This window comes from Moschus berezovskii, chromosome 21, assembly GCF_049115385.1.
Source record: "Moschus berezovskii isolate FMDL1 chromosome 21, NW_MosBer_1.0, whole genome shotgun sequence".
Classification (NCBI taxonomy): Eukaryota; Metazoa; Chordata; class Mammalia; order Artiodactyla; family Moschidae; genus Moschus; species Moschus berezovskii.
In genome coordinates this window covers 47,317,735-47,345,040 of record NC_142480.1, presented here as the reverse complement: position 1 = coordinate 47,345,040, position 27,306 = coordinate 47,317,735, and the positions used below count along the sequence as shown (strand labels likewise).

General features: G+C 42.9%; 1 protein-coding gene and 1 non-coding gene across 3 annotated transcripts in view; one reads left to right on the top strand and one right to left on the bottom strand.

Annotated features, from left to right (window-relative positions):
* Nucleotides 1-27,306, top strand: part of PDE8A (phosphodiesterase 8A) — a 173,367-nt gene that overhangs the window by 6,030 nt on the left and 140,031 nt on the right. The window lies entirely within an intron of this gene.
* On the bottom strand, nucleotides 5,621-5,733 carry LOC129550831 (U5 spliceosomal RNA). Its single transcript, XR_008684954.1, has one exon. It is a non-coding gene; the product is annotated as a U5 spliceosomal RNA (small nuclear RNA).

Genomic DNA, 27,306 nt, shown 5'->3' with positions numbered 1-27,306 from the left:
TGAGCCCTCGGTTGTACTTGCACTCTCCTCTGCTTTTGGGAGAGCTATAGCTCTCCTGGGCTTAGATTTCTCTCCCAAGCCTGCTGCTTGATGTTAGGCCTCTGGAGGGCAAGGGCTGTGTCCTGGTTTCAGTATAGTTCCCAAAGCTTTTGGCACACTGAGTAGGTGTTTGGATAAATATACCAGTCTCTAAGGCTGAAAGGGCTTTTATTTCTATTCCATGGGTCTATCTCACCTGTTTAAATTTAACAGAAATTATTGGGGTGTGTTATGCTTTAACAAAAAGCCAAAATACCCTGAAGCCAGTGATTAATCCGCAGGGTGATTAGTAAAGCTTTTGCCTCTCATTTTGGCCTTGTCAGGGTTGAGCAAATGTGCCTGGGTCCTGTCCCTCTGCTCTGCTTTTGTTCTGCTCTATAAGACGAGTGCTGGAGTATCTTGTGAGAGAGCTGTTTTGACAAGTCTTGTGCTGGAGTTTCTTTGCTACAGGCCTCATCTGCATAGATGGGAAGACAAGCTCAGCTTTCCCCACACTTTCTGGATGGGCTCAAAGAACACCAGGACTTCCTTGGTGGCTAAGACAGTAAAGAGTCTGCCTGCAATGCAGGAGACCTGGGTTCAGTCTCTGCGTTGGGAAGATCCCTGGAGAAGAGCATGGCAACCCACTCGAGTGTTCTTGCCTGGAGAACCCCCATGGACAGAGCGGGAATGGCCAGCTTTTATTCTGTGTGGGTTGAAAATTCACCTTCCATCTATTATCGTGCTCATTGCCTGTCAGTGCACATCTCCCTTTCGTGTCCTGCTTGTCAATACAGCACTGCTTCAGCCTTTTCCCTTGCTCCTGGGACAAGCAAAGGGCTGGAGGCCCATGGGCAGTTTCCACATGGTCTTCACATGTTTGAGGTTTATAGCAGCTCCCAAGTGAGGTGTGTTGGAAAGAATAGACATGGAGGAGCCACAGGTGTTTGTTTTTAAAGCTAGCACCATGACGTACCAGCTGTGTGATATTTAGCAAGTTCTGACCCACGTTTTCTCAAGCATAAAATGAGACTCGAATACCTGGATTTTGGTGAAGATCATTTAAAATAGTCTGTGTGCATATGTTTTGTTAATACCAAAGCACCAGTACATGTATGGATTGATCTTTTTCTTTCAGTTACCTTTCTTAAGGACAAACTTTGCTTAAATATATTTGCTTATATTTAATTTTTTTTTTTTTATTGTGCCGCACAGCATGGGAGATCTTAGTTCCCTGACCAGGGGTTGAACCCAAGCCGCCTACATTGACAGTGTGGACTGGACTGCCAGGGAAACCCTCTATCTGCTTATTTTTTAAAGCAAATCTCTTCCTTTTAAAAATATATTTTTATCTTTCCCCTAATATTTTATTAGTTTGAAAAATTTCAAACATATAGCAAAATTGAAAGAATCCTCACCTGGTGGTGTACCCACCACCAAGATTCTATAGGTAATGCTTGCCTTTGTTTGCTTTATCATTTCTCTATCCACCCAGAAATCTGTTTTATTTTTGGAGCCATTTCCAGGTAAGTTGCGTACATTAGTATACTTAACTCCTAAACACTTCACTATGCATATCGCCTAGAATTCAAAATTTGTCTCTTTTTTTTTTTTTGGACAAATGTGTATGCCTGTGTAATGCAGAATCTGTCAGGATACAGAATATTACCGTCACCCTAGAAAGTTCTCTGTGCTCCTTCTCCATTCCTAACCCTACCCATCAACGACCACAGTTCTTATATTTTTTTCCATTATAAATTATTCTTGCCTATTCTAGGCTTCATAGAGATAGAATCTTGAATATATTCTTTTGTCTAAGGCTTCAGCATAGTATTTTTGAGATTCATTTGTATCACATGAGTCAGTAGGTGACTCTTTCTTGCTGAGTCGTATTCTGTTGTGTGACTAGATCACAGTTCACTTACTCATTTTCTTGTCAATGGATGCTAGACCTGCATTTCATTTTTGGCTATTAAGAGTACAGCTGCTATGAATATTTTGGTATAAATTATTACATGGGCATATACTGTCATCTTTCCTGGGTTAATACCAAGAAGTGGAATTGCTGGATCATAGGATAGCTATTATCTATCATGTTTAGCTTTCTAAGAAACTGCTTGACCTTTCCTCAGGGTTCCCCAGTCTCACCTTCCCGCCAGCAGTGTATAATGAAAGTTTGGTTGGTCTGCATCCTTGCCCCAGTTTGGTGTCATCAGTCTTTTAATTTTAGCCATTCTGGTGGGTGTGTCCTTGTGGTTTTGATTTTCATTTCCTTGATGGCTAATCATTTTGTGAATATTTTCATGTGTTAATTGTTTATATAACTTCCTTTTGAAGTTTTCATTTTAATGGTGTATTAAAAGGAAATATGAATATGTCATCATGGTCTCTGGATTCTGTTGTTCAGTCGCTAAGTCACCTCCGACTCTTTAGCCACCCCATGGATTGTAGCCTGCCAGTCTCCTCTGTGCATAGGATTTCCCAGGCAAGAATAATGGAGTAGGTTGCCATTTCCTTCTCCACGGGATCTTCCCATCCCAGGGATTGAACCCGATGCTTCCTGCATCGGCAGGCGGATTCTTTACTGTTGAGCCACCAGGAAAGTCCAAATGAAAAACAATCTCCTGTTTGTGCTAAATAAGTTATGCAAAGCATTTACCATGAAGGAAAAGGGTGATAAATTCAACTAGGTTAAAATAAAGAACTTCTCAACAAAAGAGAGTGAAAAGAAAGAAAACCATAAATTGAAAGATGGTATTTGCAACATGGTTTTTCCAGTGGTCATGTATGGATGTGAGAGTTGGACTGTGAAGAAAGCTGATCGCCGAAGAATTGATGCTTTTGAACTGTGGTGCTGGAGAAGACTCTTGAGAGTCCCTTGGACTGCGAGGAGATCCAACCAGTCCATTCTAAAGGAGATCAGTCCTGGGTGTTCATTGGAAGGACTGATGCTAAAGCTGAAACTCCAATACTTTGGCCACCTCATGCGAAGAGTTGCCTCACTGGAAAAGACTCTGATGCTGGGAGGGATTGGGGGCAGGAGGAGAAGGGGACGACAGAGAATGAGATGGCTGGATGGCATCACCGACTCAATGGAGGTGGGTTTGAGTGAACTCTGGGAGTTGGTGATGGACAGGGAGGCCTGGTGTGCTGTGATTCATGGGGTCACAAAGAGTCAGACACGATTGAGCGACTGAACTGAACTGAATACCAATGAAGGATTAGTATTCAGAATATATCTAGAAGTCCTACAATAGATAAGAAAAAGTTTAATTGAAAAATAAGCAAAGACTTGGACAAGGAACTCATTAAAGAGGAAACCAAATGGCCAATAAATGTGTGAAAAGATGTCAGCCTCATGGGAGAAATGCAAATTAAAACAACAATGAAATAACATTTTATACCCACCAAATGGGCAAATGTTTAAAAGCCTAACAGTATTCTAACTTTTTATTTTGTATTGAGGTATAGCTGATTAACAATGTTAGGACAATTTCAAGTGAACAGTGAAGTGACCCAGCCATACGTACACATATATGCATTCTCCCCCAAATCTCCCTCCTATCCAGGCCACCACACAACACTGAGTAGAGTTCCATGTGCTATACAATAGGTCCTTGTTGGCTGTCCATTTCAGTGTGTATGTGTCTGTCCCAAACTCCCCAATTACCCCTTCCCCCCACGCTTCCCCCCACCCCCGCAACCATAAGTTTGTTCTCCAAGTCTGTGGTTCTTTTTCTGTTTTTTAAGTTTATTTGTATCATTTCTTTTTGGATTATACATGTAAGGGATATCATACAATATTTCTCCTTCACTGTCTGAGTTATTTCACTCAGTATGATGGTCTCTAGATCCAATCCATATTGGTGCAAATGGCATTATTCCATTCTTTTTAATGGCAGAGTAATTCTGCATTGTATATATGTACCACATCTTGTTTATACATCCCTCTGTTGATGGATGTTTAGGTTGCTTCTATGTCTTCTAAAAGCCTGACAGTATTTTTAAGAAATTCTTCAACAGTGTAAGTAAAAGTGTAAATCAATTCAACTGCTTGGAAAACCATTGTCATTACCAAGGAGAGCTAAACATGTGACCTAGCAGTTTTAACCCTAGAAATACATGTGTGCTGAGATATGTACAAGAGTGTTCATAAGAGCATTGCTTTTATTGATAATAGCAAACTTTTTGATAAAACCCAAGTATCCCTCAGCAACGTAATGATGAATAAGTTGTACTATACAAAAGAATGCTTTTCAGCTTTGAAAATGAATGGCTTAACATGGAACTCAATGTTATGTGCCAGCCTGGGTGGCAGTGGGGATTGGGCGAGAATGGATACATGTGTGTGGCTGAGTCCCTTTGCTTTTCATCTGGAACTATCACAACATTGTTAGTTGGCTACACCCTAATGCAAAAGAAAAAGTTTAAAGTTCAGGGAAAACAAGCAAAAAAATGAACGGCTTATAGCTACAGGTGTCAACATAGATCAGTCTCAAAACAATGTTGAAAGAAAACTTAAGAATTTATAAAGTGTGACCCTTTTAAAGATTAATAGCTAAGCAGTATATTATGTAGGAATGTATGTGATATGCACATGCATATAGATATTAAAACTATAAAGAAAAACCAGAGAAATAATTACTATAAAATTCAGTTAGGCAGAGAAAGTTTATTTTACAGACTGAAATGATTGCCTGGTTGATTTGAGTGCCTCCTACAGAAGATCTGGAGCCAAGCAGGAGGCCCTGCCCTCAGGACAGAAGTAGTCTTCTCTGGAAAGGTGGGGCCTCTGACCTGGAAGTGAGGGTGGCGCCTGAGGGGTGGAGTGGGTGTTCAGGGAACAGGCGGGATCTTGGTCTGGACCCATCATCTGTGCCGAGGGCGGAAGGCGGGAGGGGCGTGGCCTGCACTCAGACAACCCGAGGACTTGGGTGGGTAGAGAGTTGGCTGTTCCACAGACAGTGAGGAGTTGACCGGGACAGGAGGGGAGGCTTGAAAGCCAGGTTGAGACGTTCGGAGTCCTTCCTCTGAACCTCAGCATTTTCATTTTCAACACTGTAGTTGCAGGATGAATATATTTTATGAAGTTTTAGGAGGAAGATGCACTGGGTGGAGTGAGGAGAAGCTGGAGCTGGGACGTGACTCGGGCTGCGGTGGTAGGTCAGGCACAAGGTGTGACCAGGTCTTAACTACACAGTGCAGTGGTTTGGGAAGGGAGGGAAGGCCCACTGACAGGCTGGGGAGTGGAGTGGATTCAGGGAGTGAGGGGTGAGGCAGGGTGACAGAACGGGGTCTACGGCTCAGGACCCGATAACATGCCTCCATTTGTGCTGTGCTGTCCGGTTGACTGGGTGGTGCTGTTTTAAAAATTGAAATATAGTTGATTTGCACTGTTGTGTTGGTTTGCACTCTGTGTTGCTTTGCACTGTGTTGGTTTCTGGGGTAAAGTGAGTACGTTTATATATACCCTTTTTCATTGTAGTTTATTGCAAGGTAGTGGATATAGTCCCTGTGCTATTCAGTAGTAGGACCTTGTTTGTTGTCTGTGTAGCAGTTTGTGTTTGTTAACCCCAAACTCCTGATTTATCCCTCCCCTCTTTCCCCTTTGGTAACAAGAAGTTAGTTCTCTTTGAGTCTCGGAATGGCTTCTCTCCACGGAAATCTTCATTAAAAGGGGAAAGATTTATTTGATCTGAAAAGAAATCAGATTATACTGAGTGCAGTTTTTATCTATTATCTCATTTGATATTCTCCAAACTCCTGTGAAGTAGAAAGGACAGAGTTTATTTTCCCTGTTGAAGACCTAAAAGAAGCAGAACTTTAAAGAGATCAAATGACTTGTCCAAGTTTGTGGTAACTTCTTTCAGCAACAGGTTCACTATAATAGCATAGGGTAAAAGCCAGAGGAAAGAGAGGTTGGGGAATTTTTTAGAAAAGCCTTTCTTGTCTCTTGGTTCTGGATTTATTTCATGAGTTTTTACATGTATATTACCATATGTAAAATAGATAGCTAATAAGAAGTTACTGTATAACACAGTGAGCTCAACCCAGTGCTCTGTGACAGCATGGAAGGGTGGGAGGGAGGTTCAAGAGGGAGAGGCCATATGTATACTTACAGCTGATTGACATTGTTGTACGGCAAAAACCAACACAATATTGTAAAGCAATTACCCTCCAATTAAAAATGAAATAGAAAACAAAAAACCCCACAAACCAAAACAAAAAAGTAAGCTTTTATTTCTTTTTCTCAAAACTTGAAAAAGGACACGGATCACTTAAATTGCATAATCAGGAGATAGCTATGTGTAAAATGGTGGTATGTTTCCTTGCATTCATGTAGATTACTTTAAATAACTAATTAAAAATATTTCTTTATAGTTTTATTCTTTAGTTGTTCTTTGTTAGTTCTAGGAAACATTTAGTTGTTATTCTTTGAATTGTCACTCTTCCATTTCCTCACTTCCCTTCTGCAGCTTGCTCCAGTGCTGGGAGTTAGGCATCTCTGTGCTGTATTTCTTTACTACTTGAACTTCCCCATCTCTGTGCTGTCATCTGTAAAGGTTTTTGAACTCTCTTAGCTCACTGATTCATTCCTCAGGGTCTTCTCAGCTATCTAGCCCATTGAGTTTTTAAATGGGGCAGTTTCTGTGTTCAAGATTTATGGTGTGTGCTTTTTATAACTGCTAATTCATGGTTTTCTTTCTTTTTTGGTTAGGGCATACTCTGTTATCTTTTTAAGTATATTAATTACATATGCTTTAAAGTCCTATTCTGAATGCTGTTTATTTAAACATTTTTTGAGATATAAATGCAGTTAGCAAAGTATATAGACTCTTAAAGAGTATGGCTTGATTGAATTGTACCCATATATGCCACATGTAATGACCACCCAGACCAGGAGAGAATATTCCAGTACTCCAGAGGACTGCCTTGTGGTTGTTGACTATTTAGTATTTCTAACATTTCATTAAACAGTATTTCAAAATTCCTGAAGGAATTTTGCAGTGAACACTTGTATACCCCAAACTCCTGTATTTTATGGTAGCATTTTACTTGCATATCAATTATGTTCTTTACTGTACTTTATCATATATGCTCAGCCATCTGTTTCCCTGGGTTCTACCTCTGGGGAGTCAACCAGTGAGGGTGTGAGAGGGGATGATAGGGGAAATCCAGAAAGTTCCAAAAAGCAAAACTTGAATTTGCCTTGTGGTAACGATTTACATAGCCTTTACATTGTGTTTCCAGCAATTTATGTAACATTTACATAGTATTACGTAGTATAAGTAATCTGGAAACCATTCAAAGTACAAGTATACAGAAGGATGTCCTTAGGTTATGTGTAACTTCTGTGCCTCTCATATAAGGGACTTTTGCATCCATGGATTTGGTATCTGAGGGAGTCTTGAAAGCAGTGCCCTGCAGAAACCAAGAGACAACTGTGTGTCAGTCTCTGTCATCTGTATCTCCTTTTCCTAAAAAAAAAAAAAATAATAATTGCAGACATTTATACTTTGCCTATGGAGAAGGAAATGGCAACCCACTCTAGTATTCTTGCCTGGAGAATCTCAGGAACAGAGGAGCCTGGTGGGCTGCCGTCTATGGGGTCACACAGAATTGGACACGACTGAAGTGACTTAGCAGCAGCATACTTTGCCTAAAGTATTGCAGCGTGTATATCATTAATTAGAGTCCAGTATTTAGATTTTTCTTTTGAGATAAAATTTATATGCAATCAAATGCATAAATATTTATTGTGCATTTGCTGAGTTTTGACAGATGAATACATTTATCTGTGTAATTCATACCTCTGTCAAGGTTAGAATAGTGTCTTTCCAGAAAGTTCACTTTTGCTCCTTCCCAGGCTCTTTTCCTGCCGTCCCTGCAATCACCTTTTCATTTTTTTTCCCACCATAGGTGAACTTTGTTTGTTTGAGAATTTCACAATAAGTGTAATTATGTAGTATACACTATTTTATATAATATTTCTTTCACTTAGCATTAGGTTTTTGAGATTCATCTGTTTCACATATGAGTGACTCATACTACTGTGACTATTAACTTTTGTTTCTGTCTTTTTGGTTATGCTGGGTCTTCGTTGCTGTGCCTCTGATTTCCCTAGCTGCTGGGAGCCAGTGCTACTCTTCGCTGTGGTGCGTGGGCTTCTCATTGAGGAGGCTTCTCTTGTTGCAAGCACAGGCTCTAGGCGCGTGGGCTCAGTTATTTGGGGCACACGGGCATAGTTGCCCTGAGGCATGTGCAGTCTTGCTGGATCAGGGATGGAACCTGTGTCCCCTGCATTGGCAGGCGGATTCTTACCTATTGCACACCAGGAAAGTCCCATGACTGTTAACTTTTAAAGGCTCACGATCCACATTGTTAAATTGCCCTCCAGAAAGATGTGATAAAATTTTAATATCACAGGAGCATATGATTGTACTTCTTAGGCTTTCAACAGTTCGATTGTGGGAGAGTGATATTTTATATTGGTATGTTAGTTATAATTTCATGATGGTGTGATCACTCACCTAGAGCCAGACATCCTGGAATGTGAAGTCAAGTGGGCCTTAGAAAGCATCACTACGAACAAAGCTAGTGGAGGTGATGGAATTCTAGTGGAGCTATTTCAAATCCTGAAAGAGGATGCTGTGAAAGTGCTTCACTCAGTGTGCCAGCAAATTTGGAAAACTCAGCAGTGGCCACAGGACTGGAAAAGGTCAGTCTTCATTCCAATCCCAAAGAAAGGCAATGCCAAAGAATGCTCAAACTACCGCACAATTGCACTCATCTCACACGCTAGTAAAGTCATGCTCAAAATTCTCCAAGCCAGACTTCAGCAATACGTGAACCATGAACTTCCAGATGTTCAAGCAGGTTTTAGAAAAGGCAGAGGCACTAGAGATCAAATGGCCAACATCCACTGGATCATGGAAAAAGCAAGAGAGTTCCAGAAAAACATCTATTTCTGCTTCATTGACTATGCCAAAGCCTTTGACTGTGTGGATCACAATAAACTGTGGAACATTCTGAAAGAGATGGGAATACCAGACCACCTGACCTGCCTCTTGAGAAGCCTATATGCAGGTCAGAAAGCAACAGTTAGAACTGGTTATGGAACAACAGACTGGTTCCAAATAGGAAAAGGAGTACGTCAAGGCTGTATATTGTCACCCTGCTTATTTAACTTATATGCAGAGTACATCACGAGAAACGCTGGGCTGGAAGAAGCACAAGCTGGAATCAAGATTGCTGGGAGAAATATCATTAACCTCAGATATGCAGATGACACCACCCTTATGGCAGAAAGTGAAGAGGAACTCAAAGGCCTCTTGATGAAAGTGAAAGAGGAGAGTGAAAAGTTTGGCTTGAAGCTCAACATTCAGAAAACGCAGATCATGGCATCTGGACCCATCACTTCATGGGAAATAGATGGGGAAACAGTGGAAACAGTATCAGACTTTATTTTTTTGGGCTCCAGAATCACTGCAGATGGTGATTGTAGCCATGAAATTAAAAAATGCTTACTCCTTGAAAGGAAAGTTATGACCAACCTAGGTAGCATATTATAACCCTGGAGAAGGAAATGGCAACCCACTCCAGTATTCTTGCCTAGAGAATCCCATGGACGGAGGAGCCTGGTGGGCTACAGTCCACGGGGTCGCAAGCAGAGATATTACTTTGCCAACAAAGCTATGTCTAGTCAAAGCTATGGTTTTTCCAGTGGTCATGTATGGATGTGAGAGTTGGACTGTGAAGAAAGCTGAGCACTGAAGAATTGATGCTTTTGAACTGTGGTGCTGGAGAAGACTCTTGAGAGTCGCTTGGACTGCAAGGAGGTCCAACCAGTCCATCCTAGAGGAGATCAATCCTGGGTGTTCATTGGAAGGACTGATGCTGAAGCTGAAACTCCAATACTTTGGCCACCTCATGCGAAGAGTTGACTCATTGGAAAAGACCCTGATGCTGGGAGGGATTGGGGGCAGGAGGAGAAGGAGATGACAGAGGATGAGATGGCTGGATGGCATCACCGACTTGATGGACATGAGTTTGAATGAACTCCAGGAGTTGGTGATGGACAGGGAGGCCTGGCGTGCTGCGATTCATGGGGTCACAAAGAGTCAGAAACGACTGAGCAACTGAACTGAGTTATAATTTATTTCATTTATGGTTGCCTTCTTCTTTTCCAAGTGTGTTTTGAACACTTGAACTTTGCCTTCACTGAATTTATGTCTGTTGTCTATTTCTCTGGGTTTTAGAATTTAAAATTTTTTCATAAGAGCTTTCTAATGTGTTTGGGAATTAAGTTTTGATCGCTCATGCTTATTGCATATCTTTTTATGTAGTCTTTACTGAATATTTTATTTTTAAAATTGCAAACATTTTATATTTTGTGAAAACAAATCTGTATTCTTCCTTTTATGTGTTTTCCTATTTGCTTTATACAACATCCTATCTTATTACAGAGGCAGCATACAGAGTATGGAAAATTAGCTAGTGCTTCCACAGTTAGAGATCACTTATTATAACATGTTAGTACATGTCCTTCCAGAGTCTTTATCTCCCCCTCCCTCTCCTCCTCTCTCTCTCCCTCCCCTATCTACCTGTCCTCCCCCCATCTATCTGTGTATATAATTACATTTTTCCACTGAAATTAGATTACACAGTACATAACATTTATCAATTTAATCACTTTTAAGTGTACAATTGAGTGGCATTAAGTACATTCACATTTTCCTACAGTCTCCACCACCGTCAGCCTCTAGAACCCTTTCATCTTCCAGAGCTAAAACTCCTCATTTCCTCCTCCCTAGCCTCTGGCAACCACCATTCCCTTTGGACTACCCTAGGTTCCTCATGTAAGTCGAACCATAGAGTACTTGTACTTTGTCACTGGCTGATTTCACGTAATACAGTGTCTTCAGGGTTCATCCACGTTTTAACATGTATCAGTTTCATTTCTAGGGCTGAATAATATCCCTTTGTATGCACACACCACATTTAGTTTATCCGTTCATCCATTGATGAACACTTGGATTGCTTCTTCCTCTGGGTTATTGTGAATAATGTTGCGTACAGACATGGGTATACATATCTATGAATTCCTGCTTTCAATTCTTTTGGGGACTGAACCTGATGGATCGTACAATAATTCTGTTTCTAATTTTTTGAGGAACTACCATAAGTACATACTGTTTGGCAATAGACTTTTCTGCAGCCAGTAATCTGCATATTTCCATTTCAGTAATTTATCTAATAGTTATACCATACCAATATCCCCGGTGATCCCAGAAATGTCTCCTGCATTGCATCTGCTCGTCATGACCCTTACCTTGCTTTTAAACTAGTGTCCCCACCCTCACCTTTTGTATTACACTGAGTTGTTGAAGAGACTTGACCACTTACTTGGTCCCAACTTCTGGATTCGTCTTACTGGTTTCTTGTGGTGTCATTTAGCTTTTCCCCTCTATCTGCTGTATTTCCTATTAACTGGAAATCATATCCAACATGGATTAAAGTTAGATGTTTTGGGTTCAGTTCAGTTCAGTCGCTCAGTCGTGTCCAACTCTCCGCGACCCCATGAATCACAGCATGCCAGGCCTCCCTATCCATCACCAACTCCCGGAGTACACTCAAACTCATGTCCATAGAGTCGGTGATGCCATCCAGCCATCTCATTCTCTGTTGTCCCCTTCTCCTCCCACCCCCAACCCTTCCCAGCATCAGAGTCTTTTCCAGTGTGTCAACTCGTCGCATGAGGTGGCCAAAGTATTGCAGTTTCAGCTTCAGCATCAGTCCTTCCAATGAACACCCAGGATTGATCTCCTCTAGAATGGACTGGTTGGATCTCCTTGCAGTATAAGGGACCCTCAAGAGTCTTCTCCAACTCCACAGTTCAAAAACATCGATTCTTCGGCGATCAGCTTTAGGCTATATCATTGGTGAGTCACAAATTACATCAGAAAATACATGATGTCTGATTGGCCCACCATTACAGATGCTCAGGTTGACTACTGGTTTAGGGTAATGACCATCTGATTACTCCACTAGAACTTCTAGATTCTCCTCATATGACTAGAAGGTCACCTTGTGGCCTTTGGCATAATATAAATGTGTGTGTGTGTTTAAAATGTATCTATCTATTTATTTATTTGGCTGTGCCCCAGGGCATTTGTGGCCTTAGTTCCCCAACCAGGGATCAGCCTGCACCCTGGACCCCCAGGGAAGTCCCTACAAATGTTTGATTCACCATAAGCTGTTCACCTAAGCTTTCTCTTCCTCCCTCCCTCCCTTCCTTTATAGCACCACTTGATAATCCTTATCTAAAGTAACAGTTCTCCCTAGTATTAGGAAATGATGTTTCCTATTTCATTTTACTTTTCTCCATGAAGTAGTTAGTGTTCTTCTGTAAAGTAGAAGTTTCTTCAACAATTAGGCCTATCGCTACTATAAGATATAGTTCCTATTGGAGAGGTGGTATAAGTGCTTGATTTTTCCCTTTAACAGTTTTAATAGTAAGGAGTTGGTGCCTCAAATGGTAATGAATGTGTTGGGTTTTTAAATATTACTTTTAGGGCTTCCCTGGTGGACATAACTCTCCAAAATAGTCATTATTCCAGCATCTTTTAATGTGGATGATTATTTTTATTCCCAGTTGATTTATACTCTCACCTTTATCATATCTTTGCACTGTTTTTGATTATCTATACTTACTTGCCCTGTTACAGCACTGACTTCATTTTTATAGCTTTATATGTTTTAATAGTGTCTGATAAGGTTAATCCTTTTTCTCATTATGCCCCATTAAAGAAAACTTCCTTAACCCATTCTTCTCTATCCTTCCATGTCAATTTTAGAATGATTTTGTTCTACTCTCAAATTTGGGGGAGATTTTGTTTGCATTGGAATTAGTGAGTGCAAGTCACTCAGTCGTGTCTGATTCTTTGCAACACCATGGATTATAGCCCACCAGGCTCCTCTCTCCATGGAGTTTTCTAGGCAAGAATACTGGAATTGTTTGCCATTCCCTTCTCCAGGGGATCTTCCTAACCCAGGGATCAAACCCAGGTCTCCTGCATTGTAGGCAGACTCTTTTACCATCTGAGCCAATGGGGAAGCCTGTATTGGAGTTAAATCCACTGTAATTTGGGAAGAATTGGTAGCTTTATAGGATTCTTCTGTCATAAGTATGAATTTATTATTCATTTATCTTTAAGTATTTTCATATGGGTCTCATTCCTTTTTATTAATAGGATAATTCTGTTGTAGCCAGAATCTTCATTAAATCTAGTATTTCAATTAGATGAAATATATTGATGTTACCTAATTTAGTAAACAGTCGTGTAGTTTCTCAGTTGATTGTCTTTTTTTGTTGTTGTGAAATATATGAATTTTAACTGTATAGTGTCTTGGGTTTTTGAGGTAAATGTTCATGTTATTAGCTGACTGATGGGTTTTCCTTTGCAAAAGTAATGCTTCATATCTTGTTTTCTTATTGGCTTGGAGTTTCAGAACTTTGTTAAATAATAATGGTGTTAATGTGCATCTTTGTTTTATCCTGATATGAATAGCAACATGTCTTGTTCTTCACCCTGAGGTGTGATATTTGCTTTTGGTTTTAAGACAATATGCTTCAAGATATTTGTACATAATATATTAGTAACTCCTTGCATTCTTTTTTCTTATGCATGCATAGGAAATTTTAAATTAAAAAAATTGTTTTTTGCTTTTTTTTAAATTGAAGTATAGTTGATTTAATCTTCCCTGGTGGCTCAGACAGTAAAGAATCTACCTGCAATGCAGGAGACTGGATTTGATCCCTGGGTCGGGAGGCTCCCCTGGAGAAGGGAATGGCAACCCACTCCAGTATTCTTGCCTGGAGAATTCCATGGACAGAGGAGTCTGGTGGTCTACAGTACAGTCCATGGGGTTGCAAAGAGTCAGACACAAGTGAGCAACTAACACACCCGCACACACACACACACAGTTGATTTACAGTGTTTCAGGTGTACACCAAAGTGATTTAGTTTGCAGCCAAAGATGGAGACGCTCTATACAGTTAGCAAAAACAAGACCAGGAGCTGACTGTGGCTCAGATCATGAACTCCTCATTGCCAAATTCAGACTTAAACTGAAGAAAGTAGGGAAAACCACTAGACCATTCAGATATGACCTAAATCAAATCCCTTATGATTATACAGTGGAAGTAAAAAATAGATTTAAGGGACTAGATCTGATAGAATGCCTGATGAACTCTGGACGGAGGTTTGTGACATTATACAGGAGACAGGGACCAAGACCATCCCCATGGAAAAGAAATGCAAAAAAGCAAAATGGCTGTCTGAGGAGGCCTTACAAATAGCTGTGAAAAGAAGAGAAGCGAAAAGCAAAGAAAAAGAAAGATATAAGCATCTGAATGCAGAGTTCCAAAGAATAGCTAGGAGAGATAAGAAAGTCTTCCTCAGCGATCAATGCAAAGAAATAGAGGAAAACAACAGAATAGGAAAAACAAGAGATCTTTTCAAGAAAATTAGAGATATCAAGGGAACATTTCATGCAAAGATGGGCTCGATAAAGGACAGAAATGGTATGGACCTAACAGAAGCAGAAGATATTAAGAAGAGGTGGCAAGAATACACAGAAGAACTGTACAAAAAAGATCTTCACGATGAAGATAATCACGATGGTGTGATCACTCACCTGGAGCCAGACATCTTGGAATGTGAAGTCAAGTGGGCCTTAGAGAGCATCACTACGAACAAAGCTAGTGGAGGTGATGGAATTCCAGGGAGCTATTTAAAATCCTGAAAGATGATGCTGTGAAAGTGCTGCACTCAATATGCCAGCAAATTTGGAATCTCAGCAGTGGCCACAGGACTGGAAAAGGTCAGTCTTCATTCCAATCCCAAAGAAAGGCAATGCCAAAGAATGCTCAAACTACCGCACAATTGCACTCATCTCACACGCTAGTAAAGTCATGCTCAAAATTCTCCAAGCCAGGCTTCAGCAATATGTGAACCGTGAACTTCCAGATGTTCAAGCAGGTTTTAGAAAAGGCAGAGGCACCAGAGATCAAATTGCCAACATCCAGTGGATCATGGAGAAAGCAAGAGAGTTCCAGAAAACCATCTATTTCTGCTTCATTGACTATTGGCTCAGAGGTTAAAGCGTCTGCCTCCAATGCGGGAGACCCGGGTTCGATCCCTGGGTTGGGAAGATCCCCTGGAGAAAAAAACGGTAACCCACTCCAGTATTCTTGCCTGGAGAATCCCATGGACGGAGAAGCCTGGTAGGCTACAGTCCACGGGATTGCATAGAGTCAGACACGACTGAGTGACGGAACGGAACGGACTATGCCAAAGCCTTTGACTGTGTGGATCACAATAAACTGTGGAACATTCTGAAAGAGATGGGAATACCAGACCACCTGACCTGCCTCTTGAGAAACCTGTATGCAGGTCAGGAAGCAACAGTTAGAACTGGACATGGAACGACAGACTGGTTCCAAATAGGAAAAGGAGTACGTCAAGGTTGTATATTGTCACCCTGCTTATTTAACTTCTATGCAGAGTCCATCATGAGAAACACTGGGCTGGAAGAAGCACAAGCTGGAATCAAGATTGCTGGGAGAAATATCATTAACCTCAGATATGCAGATGACACCACCCTTTTGGCAGAAAGTGAAGAGGAACTCAAAGGCCTCTTGATGAAAGTGAAAGAGGAGAGTGAAAAGTTTGGCTTGAAGCTCAACGTTCAGAAAATGAAGATCATGGCATCTGGTCGTATTACTTCATGGGAAATAGATGGGGAAACAGTGGAAACAGTGTCAGACTTTATTTTTTTGGGCTCCAAAATCACTGCAGATGCTGATTGCAGCCATGAAATTAAAAGACGCTTACTCCTTGGAAGGAAAGTTATGACCAACCTAGATAGCATATTAAAAAGCAGAGATATTACTTTGTCCGTCTAGTCAAGGCTATGGTTTTTCCCGTGGTCATGTATGGATGTGAGAGTTGGACTGTGAAGAAAGCTGATCGCCGAAAAATTGATGCTTTTGAACTGTGGTGCTGGAGAAGACTCTTGAGAGTCCCTTGGACTGCAAGGAGATCTAACCAGTCCATTCTAAAGGAGATCAATCCTGGGTGTTCATTGGAAGGACTGATGCTAAAGCTGAAACTCCAATACTTTGGCCACCTCGTGCGACGAGTTGACTCACTGGAAAAGAGTCTGATGCTAGGAGGGGATTGGGCGTGGGAGGAGACGGGGACGACAGAGAATGAGATGGCTGGATGGCATCACTGGCTCGATGGACATGAGTTTGAGTGAACTCCGGGAGTTGGTGATGGACAGGGAGGCCTGGCGTGCTGTGATTCATGGGGTCGCGGAGAGTCAGACACGACTGAGCGACTGAACTGAACTGATATATATATATATGGCCTTTCCAAATGTTTTTCCATTATAGAGTATTATGGGGTATTGCATATAGTTCCCTATGCTATAAATTAGGTCCTTGTTGTTTATAATTTTATATATAGAAGTGTGTATCCATTGAATCAATTTTTAAATGTAAATTTTAAGCAGGTACTTTGTACAGTATTATATCCTGGCTTTTAAATTTAATAATAAATTGCAACTGTAGTCAATCCTTGGTTATCTTTTTTTTTTAAAAAAGATCTGTGGTATCTGCAGGAGATTGATTCCAGGACCCCAGTGGATGCCAAAATCTGTGGATGCTCTAGTCCCTTGTATAAAATTGTACAGTACAGTGGGCCCTGTGTATCTGTGGGTTCTCTACATGTGGGTACAGAGAGTTAACTGTATTTTCCCATGTCATTAAAATTTATTCAAAACATAATTTACATGACAGTACTATGCTGCCATGTCCATCTTAAGTTTTTGTGCATATCTGCGATCATTTTATTAGTGTTTATTTTTAGATGGAGAATCTAATATTATTATTATTTTTTTTTGGTAATTAATTTATTTTTTATTGGAGGCAAATTGTTTTACAATATTATATTGGTTGGTTTTGCCATACATTGACATGAATTTGCCCCGGGTTTACATAAGTTCCCCCTCCTGAACCCCCCTCCCACCTCCCTCCTCCCTTTATCCTCCCTCTGGGTCATCCCTGCATGCCAGCCCCGAGCATCCTATAACATGCATCGACCCTGAACTAGTGATTAATTTCACATATGACAACATACGTGTTTCAATGCCATTCTCCCAAATCATCCCACCCTCACCCTCTCCCACAGAGTCCCAAAGACTGTTCTATACATCTGTGTCTCTTTTGCTGTCTCATATACAGGGTTATCATTTGTATCTTTCTAAATTCCATATATATGCGTTAGTAAGAATCTTATTTTTGAGTCTTGATTTAAAAACAGTTCTGGTACAGCATGTTTGAAGACCTTTTGGGCAGTCTATAATGAAACAGCATTATGTTTTTTGTAAAATTTTTATTTATGACCTTGGCCAGATAAATTACATTTATGTATTGAAATCTTTCATTCTGTTAGAATTTTATTCCGTTCCGTTCTGTCGCTCAGTTGTGTCCGACTCTATGCGACCCTGTGGACTGTAGCCTACCAGGCTTCTCCGTCCATGGGATTCTCCAGGCAAGAATACTGGAGTGGGTTACCGTTTCCTTCTCCAGGGGATCTTCCTGACCCAGGGATCGAACCCGGGTCTCCCGCATTGGAGGCAGACGCTTTAACCTCTGAGCCACCAGGGAAGCCCAGAATTTTATTACTTTATGTTTAACTTTACTCTTCCCAAGCTTCCATTTTATGGAGGAGGAAATGGCATAGTGTACTCTTGTCTAGCAGTCTGACTGAATCAGAAGCAAAAAAGAAATCAAACACTTGGAATTTCTGATATCAAATGGGTATCAGAATTTGGATATTGTTAGTGGAGTTGCTTGATTATTGCAGAATGGTTCTGTTTTCATTTTAATGTCATGTACAGATCTCTCTCTCTTTTAATTTTTAAATTGAAGGATAATTGCTTTACAGATACCTATGTCTTTATTCTCTGTTTGTAACTCATACATTTGGACTTGGAGTTGGCATGCAGGGAACCTACAGTATTTATGTAGTCATTCAATACATACTTGACCAGCTCTCTTTACTGCCCTAACATTTGTAGGTAAAAGCAGGTTTTGTTTCTTTTTCTTCCCGAAGCACTGAAGTCATGTCTTTTTGTTCTTCTAGCATTAAGAAATAGTCTTTAAAAGCCAGAGATTCCAAGTGAGGTGAGCTGCAGTGAAGCCTTGCCTGGGATGAAGGTGTGCATGAGGTTTGGTCAGCCTGGCAGTGAGTCGAGCAGTGTTATCAGAGGCTCAGAACACTCTTATGGGGACAACTGGTAGGTGACAGTATGAGCCAACATACACTCATTTTTAATACTCAAAAAAATCAGTACTTCTATGAGACGCTGATCTCTACAGTGAGATTAGTTTTCAGAGGCTGATTTGGAAGTGTTTTAGTGGCCTTCCTGTTCTCACTTCTCCCCAGTGTAGGAATTGCTGCCTTAACTTTCCATCTCCACGAAGAACTCTGGTTTGGTGAGTTGGCATGATAGTCCCTGATTCTTTATTGGACCACGAGGTATTGGATCGTAACAAAGCCTTCCTTCCTTCATTCAGGCCACATTTATGTAGAGCTCCCTGTGCACCAGGATCTGCAGTAGGCGTTTGCAGGTGACGTGAGACGAGTGCTTGTAGCCCCCACTTTAGGGCACACATGTTAGGGAAATGACTTGCCTCTATTTGTGTCTTCCCAACCCTTGCTTCTCCAATGCTTGTCCAGGAATCTGAACATACCTCTTGCAGTGATACATTCAAAGAGGAGAGGGAACTGGCAGCAGACTTGGGTTTGCATTCTGGTATTGGTACTCAGCTGGGACAAGCTGTGTCACTTGTTCCTCGTATATGAAACAAGTGTTGGAGAGAAGGCGTGGAAAGATACTTGTCAGGCACCATAAACGTGACAGACTTTGCTGGTGTCTGTTTGCTTATGGATCAGAATTGCATTTTCTCACCAGTGGGTTAGGAGAGTAGGAAGCTCTGTTATAGTCCTTTCCATGCTGCTGAATATACAGATAATGGAAAAATAAACAGGGGTGCTGTGGTTTGCTGGCCTGTAAACCAAAAAACAGTTTTCAGTGACAAAACGTGTGTTTGTTTTGAGAGGCCAAGGATATTTATGCCTCAGATCCCAAATGAATCTCCCGGGTAATCACACAGTTTTGGTTTGGGGTCACTTGTTTATATGGCTAGCTTTGCTACAGTGTTAAAGCTTGCTTACCGTGCTCGTGCTCGGTTTCTGCTGGAGTAGAATCATGTAGGCTGGCTGGAGGGGGTCTCCGGTCAGGACTAGAGGACTTTGACCTTACTTTTCCAGTGGGCAGGCACTGGCCGGTTGCAGCAACACTCCTGACACCTGGTTAGGCTCTAGAAAGCCCTGTAGGCCTGACACTCTTGCTGAGCCCCTGTTCTTCCCCACCAGGTTGTTTTGGAGTCGGGGGTTTTTGATGGGTGTCCTGAGAGCTTTGCCCCCTCCCAGTGTTCTTAGCCTTTTCCACGTCTCCAAGTTTCCAGAGAAGCAGGCCCCACATGCAGATGTCTGGAGGCCTGCTGCCCTGCAGGCAGAAGTTCAGAGGAGGTGCAGAGGGGTTGTGCCATTCCCTGCCTCAGACCCTCTGTGGCTGCCCCCTTCCCACTCCTTTCCATGACCTCAACACCCAGCCTCCTCTAGCTTCATCCCATGACTGAATGCTTCAAGCTCTTCCTTATACTTCCAGGGACTTAATAAACTGTGCAGTTTCCAGAAAAGCACTCTGCTGAGAATTTCTCCCCAACTTAATCATCAGAGAGCAAAAATAACTTTGAAGGCAGAGCTCTATGAAGGAAGTAGGTGATTGTCGTAGGAAGCATCTTATGTCTGGAACAAGTACCCTCAAATTTTTGTGTTTGTGAAATTCCCTTGTGGGGAGGGGAAGACAAGCCTAAGATGAGATGAAGAGTTCACACTGTCAAGCTCATGCAGGCTGAGAAGATGGATGAGGCCCCAGGGCAGGTCTGGGGCTGCGTTTGTATCCCTGCTGCCCGACCCCCCCACCCCGCTGTCTCACTGAGGCTCCTGGGGGCCCAGGGAGTTCAAAGAGGTTGGAGAGAACAGATACCCTAGGGGACAGAGGGGCATGCTGGTGTCTGATACAGCACATCCTTGCTCACCTCCCGGAGGGTCTGAGGTGGTTGCTATCCTTAGTGGGCACCTGAAGTTGTCCCTTCATTACAGATGAAAAGAGCATCAGGATTTGATGGTGTGCTGTGATGGTCAGGTAGTGTGGGACAGATACGTTTTCTTCTATGGTCAGTGTGGTGCCTGCTTTCACCTGGCTTGATCCACCTTGACTTGCTAAAAATGGGGGTCACCAACCCAGACATCAACTAAGGTTGATAAAATGTAACAATAACGCACATATTGACTGTTTACTACATACCGGGTATTGTTCCAGGTACTTTATGTGTATTAACTAATTTAATCCTCAAGAAAACCCAGTGGGCTTGGTGTTATGCTAAAGGCTCCCCTATAGGAATAAGAAAATTGAGGCAAGTGGGAGGTTTAAAACATTTTCCCCAAGGTTTCCTGGCCGGGAGCTGGCAGCACTTGGATTAAATCCCAGTGCCCTGGTTTCTGAGTCCACACTTGACATTGCTATACTTCTGTACTTTTCATTTTACTTTAGGAGATCTGTTGTGAATTTTTTTGTCTTATCTCTTGAGGCAGTTTTCCTGATCACATTAGTCAGGATTGTTTTGATTGCAAGTGATATCAACCTGATCTAAACTAGCTGAGGCTGCAAGTGAAACGTGTGGGCTGTGGTAGCCTGGTTGATGTAACCAGACAATGAGAAGAACAGGGCCATGCCAGCCTCTGAACCAAATGAAACCAGGACTCTTCTCCATCTTTCCCTCTCATGTGGTGTCATTTTCATTTTCTTGGGCTGCTTGTTTTTTTTCTTTTTAACTTTTTATTTTGTATTGCGGTATAGCCGATTAACAATGTTGTGATAGTTTCAGGTGAACAGCAAAGGGACTGAGCCATACTCATATGTGTATCCTTTCTCCCCAAAACTCCCCTTCCATCCAGGCCGCCACATAACACTGAGCAGAGTTCTTTGTGCTGTACAGTAGTTCCTTGTTGGTTATCCACTTTAAATATGGCAGTGTGTACATGTCCATCCCAAACTCCCTGACTAGCCCTTTCCCCTATCCTTCCCTCCTGGAAACAGTTAGTTTGTTCTCTAAGCTTGTGAGTCTTTCTGTTTTGTAAGTAAGTTCATTGTATCATTTCTTTTTTAATTCCACATATAAGGGATGTCATACTATATTTCTCCTTCTCTGACTGACTTCATTCAGTATGACACTCTCTAGGTCCATCCATGTTGCTGCAAGTGGCTTTATTGCATTCTTTTTAATAGCTGAATAATATTCCATGTATAGATGTACCATATCTTCTTTATCCCTCCTTCCGTAGATATCCATTTAGGTTGCTTCCATGTCTTGGCTCTTGTAAATAGTGCTGCAGTGAACACTGGGGTTCACTGGGATCATCCTTTCAGATCATGTTTTTCTCCGGATACTTGTCTTGGGCTGCTTTTTTCTGCTTAGCAAGAAGCAGTGCCCACCGCTAGCTCATGGCTTTAAGTTTCACAGCTTCGTCAGTGGAGTAGGACTGAGTCTCTTCCAGTAGAGACTAGACTCTCTACTTTAGAGTCCATAGGAAGAACCAAGACGAGCCTAGCTTGGAACACCTGCCTGCCCAGTGGCCAGCAGTGGCTTCTCTGATGAGCAGTGGCTTTCACTGAAGTAGAAAGTTGGATGGGAGCAGCTCTAACAGGAAGAGAGGGGTGTTGGTCAGACACAGTAGCCGCCCCTACACTGCGGTCCAGCACAAGTCCCCAGATGCTTTTCAGCTTGAGAGTTAATCCCACTTTTATGTGTAATGAGAGTTATTGTTCCTAGTTGTGACTCAGAGGCAGTTTGCATTCTTACTTACCAGAGAAACTTTCCAGTAATTCTGTTTGGTAAGAGAAAAATGGATGACCTGTGGGGAAATTTCCGCCAGTTTTGACATAGAAAGGGCTTCCCGGTTGACCTGTTTCCTTACTTGTGCATTGCCTAAAAGATACTTAGTGATGCTGTGTTGCTCATCACTTCTCTTTTATCCAGGGCTTTCATATCTGTCACTTGTCTTCTCTTCCCTTTTTGCATTCTTGTGGCAAGATCATTGCATCCTGTGTTTTTGTGTTTGTTTTGTCAGTTAAGTGTATCTTGGGCAAGTCATTCAAACTTGCAGACCTTAATTTCTTCACCTATTAGGATAGGGTGATTGTTGTAACAAACCCCCAAATAAACCAAAGTCTTAACCTCCAAAGAAGTTGCTTAGTCACGTAAAGTTTAAAATTATTGTTTAGTCACTAAATCATGTCCAACTCTGTAACCCCATGGACTACAGCCCACTAGGCTCCTTTGTCCATGGGATTTTCCAGGCAAGAACACTGGAGTGGGTTGCCGTTTCCTTCTCCAGGGGATCTTTCCAACCCAGGGATCAAACCCGTGTCTCCTGCACTGCAGGTGGATTCTTTACCACTGAGCCACCAGGGAAGCCCAGAGTTTAAACTAGGTGTTCCCAGTCAGTGGAGGACTATTCTCTAAGTGGCAGCTCGGAGACCAAGGCTCATTCCATCTGGTGGCTCTGCCATCTTCAACACGTGGCTCCCTGAGGTCACCCTGCCTGTCTGCACAGACAGCTTGCAGAAGGGGAAAGAGCATGAAAGATTGTGGGTGAGAGGTTTTGAGGGACCAGACCTGAAAATAGTTCCTGTCTGTCCGTTCCATTGGCCACACCTCCCTGCCCTGGAGGCTGGGGAACATGATCTGTCTGCACTTGTTTGTGCCCAGCAAGGAGAGGAACTGGCTTTCAATAGCCAGCCAGTCTCCACCACACCTCTTTGGAAACATTTGTAATTCTTCCCCTTTCCCTTCTCTGGTGCAGAGCACTAGTAAAGTTTGGGTGGGATTGAGCCCAGCTCCAGGGGGGTCCCTAATGTCCTTCTTGCCACAGTCATGTGTTCAGTAGTGGATGCATCACCCAGGCTGAAGTCAGGCGGGACATGTATCCTCTGGTCCCAGTCACTAGTTCAGAGGCAGCCACGTGACATAGACTGTCTCAGTCGGACTGCAGTAGCTGGAGGATGGATGTGCCCACCTCTACCCTCCAGTGAGGATCCTGCCAGCTTGTGCAGGAACAGGCTTGGGGAATTGCAGTCACAGAGCCAGAGCCTTATGAAACTGATCCTGAGGCTCGGAAGATCTCACCTGCCCTTCGCATCTGCATGAGTCCATCAATCCACTTTATCATAAAGTATTTGAGGTTAATTTTCTTTACCTGCGGCCAGCCGTGTCCTGACTGATAGAACTTATGAAAGGGAGGGGGAACAGGGAGAGAGGAACGATAGTATCTGGATCTCTAAGTTCTGCTTTGGTTCGTTGCTACCATATCTGTGATGTTTCTCCGAATACTTGAACACCCAAGCAGAACCTCAATGGACGTTATCCTAGTTTGACTTCTCAGTTACCTGGAATTACAGCTGAGATAAGTATTTTTTAACATTCTCCTTTTTTTTTTTAACCCTTTAGACAGTGATTTCTCTCTGAATTGAAAGATGGTTTCATTGAAGAATAAATTCAGATTTTTTATTTGTCTTCTACCAAAGTGAACAGAACATAGTTGATATGCTTTCTTTTACCGTGTTTTATTTAGCAACTTCTCTAGTTTTCTTTTTCATCAGGAAAATATTATGGAATAAATATATCATACACATTGCAGGATACATTTGGTTTATATAGCTGAGTATTATCTCTGTAGTGTATATAGAGATATATATGTCCCTTCTTTATTTCTTGAGTTGAAGTGTTTAAGCCTTCCTGAAATTTGACCAATTTGTCAAATTTGTTGATTTTATAGTAGCTCTATCTTGAAAAAAAAATTGCCACATGGTGTTCTTTAAAGAACAATTTGGGAGAATTATGTGGTACTCACTAAGGCAATTGAAAATAATCTGGTATTTAGGAATTGTTCAAGAAGCTAATTTGCACAGCCAGAAGCCATCAGCTCAGCACAGAGACACCTCCTGCCACTGTGGTGTCGAAATGTGAACCATGAAGGTCCTGCCTGACTCACTCAGTCCGGAGAACAGCAGAGGGCTGACAGCCCCATCATTAGAGCTGCCCTCCTGTGCTTATTTCAAGAGATTTGAGGTAAAGAACACTTACTGTAGGCTTAAAAAGCAAACAGATAGAGAGTACTGGGGCCGAGGGAGCACAGGGGTGGGCGGGTCAGTTGAGTCGGGAGTCAGGTCGTGTGTGGCAGTGCCTGCCAGGGGGACTTGGATGGTTACCAGGGGGTTGGGTCACAAGTCTGGCGTGGAGCTTCTGCAGCCTCCACAAATGGGAAAACAGCCCCAGAGTTCCCGAGAAGTCACAGGGGCTTGTGACTCAGGAGAAGGTGGTTTCTGAGACGAACCCTAAAGAAACCCCCCCCTCCTGAGCCCTTTCTGAGGGTCAAGGCTCTCAATAATGTTCGCGTAATAAATACGGTGGAGAGGTCCCCTCAGTGCAAGCTGAGCGCATCGTGCTCCATGTGGGCTCCAGGTCAGACCAGAATCTGTGGGCCCAGGCCCCCTGCTAAGTGGATTCAGGCATTAAAATTATTCTCTGTGAGAACAGTATTATCATTTCTTTTTTTTTTTTTTAAACAGTAGAAAAAATTTATTTTTAAATGAAACAAAGAAGGATATTTTTATTGATAAAAGGTATTATCACTTTCTAATCTTGGCCAATTTTATTTACATTTCTTTGATTAGAAGTCTTTTTCCAGATGTTTATAATTTCTATCTTGTATATTGTCTGTTACTTTGGCCATTTCCTGTTGGAGAACCTGGAAGGAGCTCTTTTCTAATTTGCATGAAATTTCTTAAAAGTTAAGAATCTTATTAGTCCATTTGTCTTTTATGGTTAATAACTTTTTTTTTCTAGTTTGCCTTTGAGATTTGCTTACGGGAAGTGTTTCTAGGATTGCCTACTGGAGTGAGATAAGTGACTGTGCTGGGGTGAGGAGAATGGGGTTAGGGAAGCTGGCTTGAGGAGGGGGAATGTCGGGAGCTGCCTCTCCGAGGAGGGGAGAAGGAGTGTGCAGGGATGTCCAGAAGGCGCCATGGGCCGCACGTGGCCCCTGACCATCCCTTGACACCGTCCTGCAAGGTCACGTGACTCTAGCAGTGCTCGGCCAGTCTTGTGTGTGTGGGCCTGAGCTGGGCAGTTGGGCTCATCTGGAATTAGTCTGGCATTTCTCAGAATGTCCACCAGCTATTGATAAGGCAGACGACAGGACAAGAGTAAGGACTGTGGGTTTGGGTTTAACAGGATTACCCGACGGAAGCAGAGGCCTGGGCCCAGGAGAACAGGTGGGCTGCGACCTGGAATCTCTGTGAAGGGAACACGAGCCTGGTGCTGAGCACAGCGTCCGCCCCACTGCTGACTGTCCACAGCAGCCTGCGCCGGTGGCGATCAGTGGGTCAGCAATGAGGCTCAGAGATGGCCAACAAATCCTGCCGTTAGTGGCCCCGTGGTGGCACTGGAGGGGGAGCCCGAGGGGCTCCGGGACACTGGGAGTGTGGCTTCTTCGTCTGGGTGCTGGTTGTGCAGGGCTGCTCAGTTTGTGACCACGCATCTACTAGTGCACTTACGGTATATGTACGTTTCTCTGGGCACGGCCAATAGAATGTAAAGAAACAAGAGAGCGAGAGCACACTTTGGTGCCAGACCACCTGTTTTCAAACCCCAGCTCTCGGTAGCCACTTACAGCTGTGAGACCTTGGGAAAGTTATTCACCACCTGTGCCTCAAGTTTCAAGTCATGTCATGTGAGATAATAACTGCGCTCATACTCCAGGAGAACTGTGAGGGTTAAGTGAGTCAGTACACATCAAGCGCTCTGAATAGTGCCTAACACATAGTAAACACTCCTTAGTATTTGTTACTTTTGTTGAAAGTGGTTATTGCTAGTATAAACTGAAAAGATACAAGATAGAAGTGATGAACTGAGAATTTGTGGTCAGAGAAAGATGGTGGACACTCTGTTAGTTGATGTCCTGCGTGGGGTGGGGTGGGCCTAGGAGCAGTCAGAATTAAATGGAAGGAACCCTGGTGTGCTGGCGTGGCCGCATGGACCGTGACCTTGCCTAGGACTTGTGGTGGAGAAGGCTGATATTGAGAGGCCAAGGCCCTTAATGAGTCTGAGTGGCCTGTGGCATCTCGGGGTGATGCAAATCTCAGACGCTCAGAGCTGGGGGCCAACTAGGGTGATTCAGGGGGATGGGGAGTGGCTTCCCTCTGACATGGTCTGGAGGAGAGCAGCTGTGGCCTTCACGGAATTTTATCCCAGCGCTTTCCCAGCAGTCTCTCTGTCGTGTAGCTAGCTGGTGGCCCAGAGAGATGCCAGAAGCCAGGTGACGCATGCTGGGTTGTGGCAGTGAAATATAGGTTAATGACATCTGCTTTAGTGTTTTTTCTGAATTCCATTCCCTGTCTGCTGACACCTGTGGTGGTCTGCCTGGCTTCTCGTCAGTGCCTTTCTCCTTGGACCTTGGCTAGATTTGTTTGGCCCCACCTGATCATTCCTTCTCAATGTGTGGCTCCTCTCCCGCAATTTGTGTGTGTGCACTCTGTTGCTTCAGTTGTATCTGACTCTTTGCGACCCTATGGACTGGGGCCTACAAGGCTCTTCTGTCCATGGGATTCTCCAGGCAAGAGTACTGGAGTGGAATTTAGTTGGAGGAAATTAAAGTCATCCAAGTTCCACGCTCTGGGACACTCTCATTTCTGGCAACTGGCCCTTGTTGCTGCAGATGTACTCCCATCTTTTAATGCCACTGCCAGGTGTGGATCTGGCTCTGACATTCTCTCCTAGATTCCTGCCAGTGCCCTGGCTTCCCCTCAACAGCTGAGGCCTCTGTTGAATTTGGCCCCAGCCCCCTTTTCTGCCTGCAGCCACAAGGGTGAGGTCCTAGCACCCGACAGACGCCCACCCTTGCCCACCCTCTCCCTGAATCTTCTGCTGCCACCTCCGCCCCACCCCATCCTGCCCCGATGTTGAGCCATCGCCTTTCACTGAGTCTCCCTCAGGCAGGGTCTGCCAGCATTGTGTGCTGGGTTTCA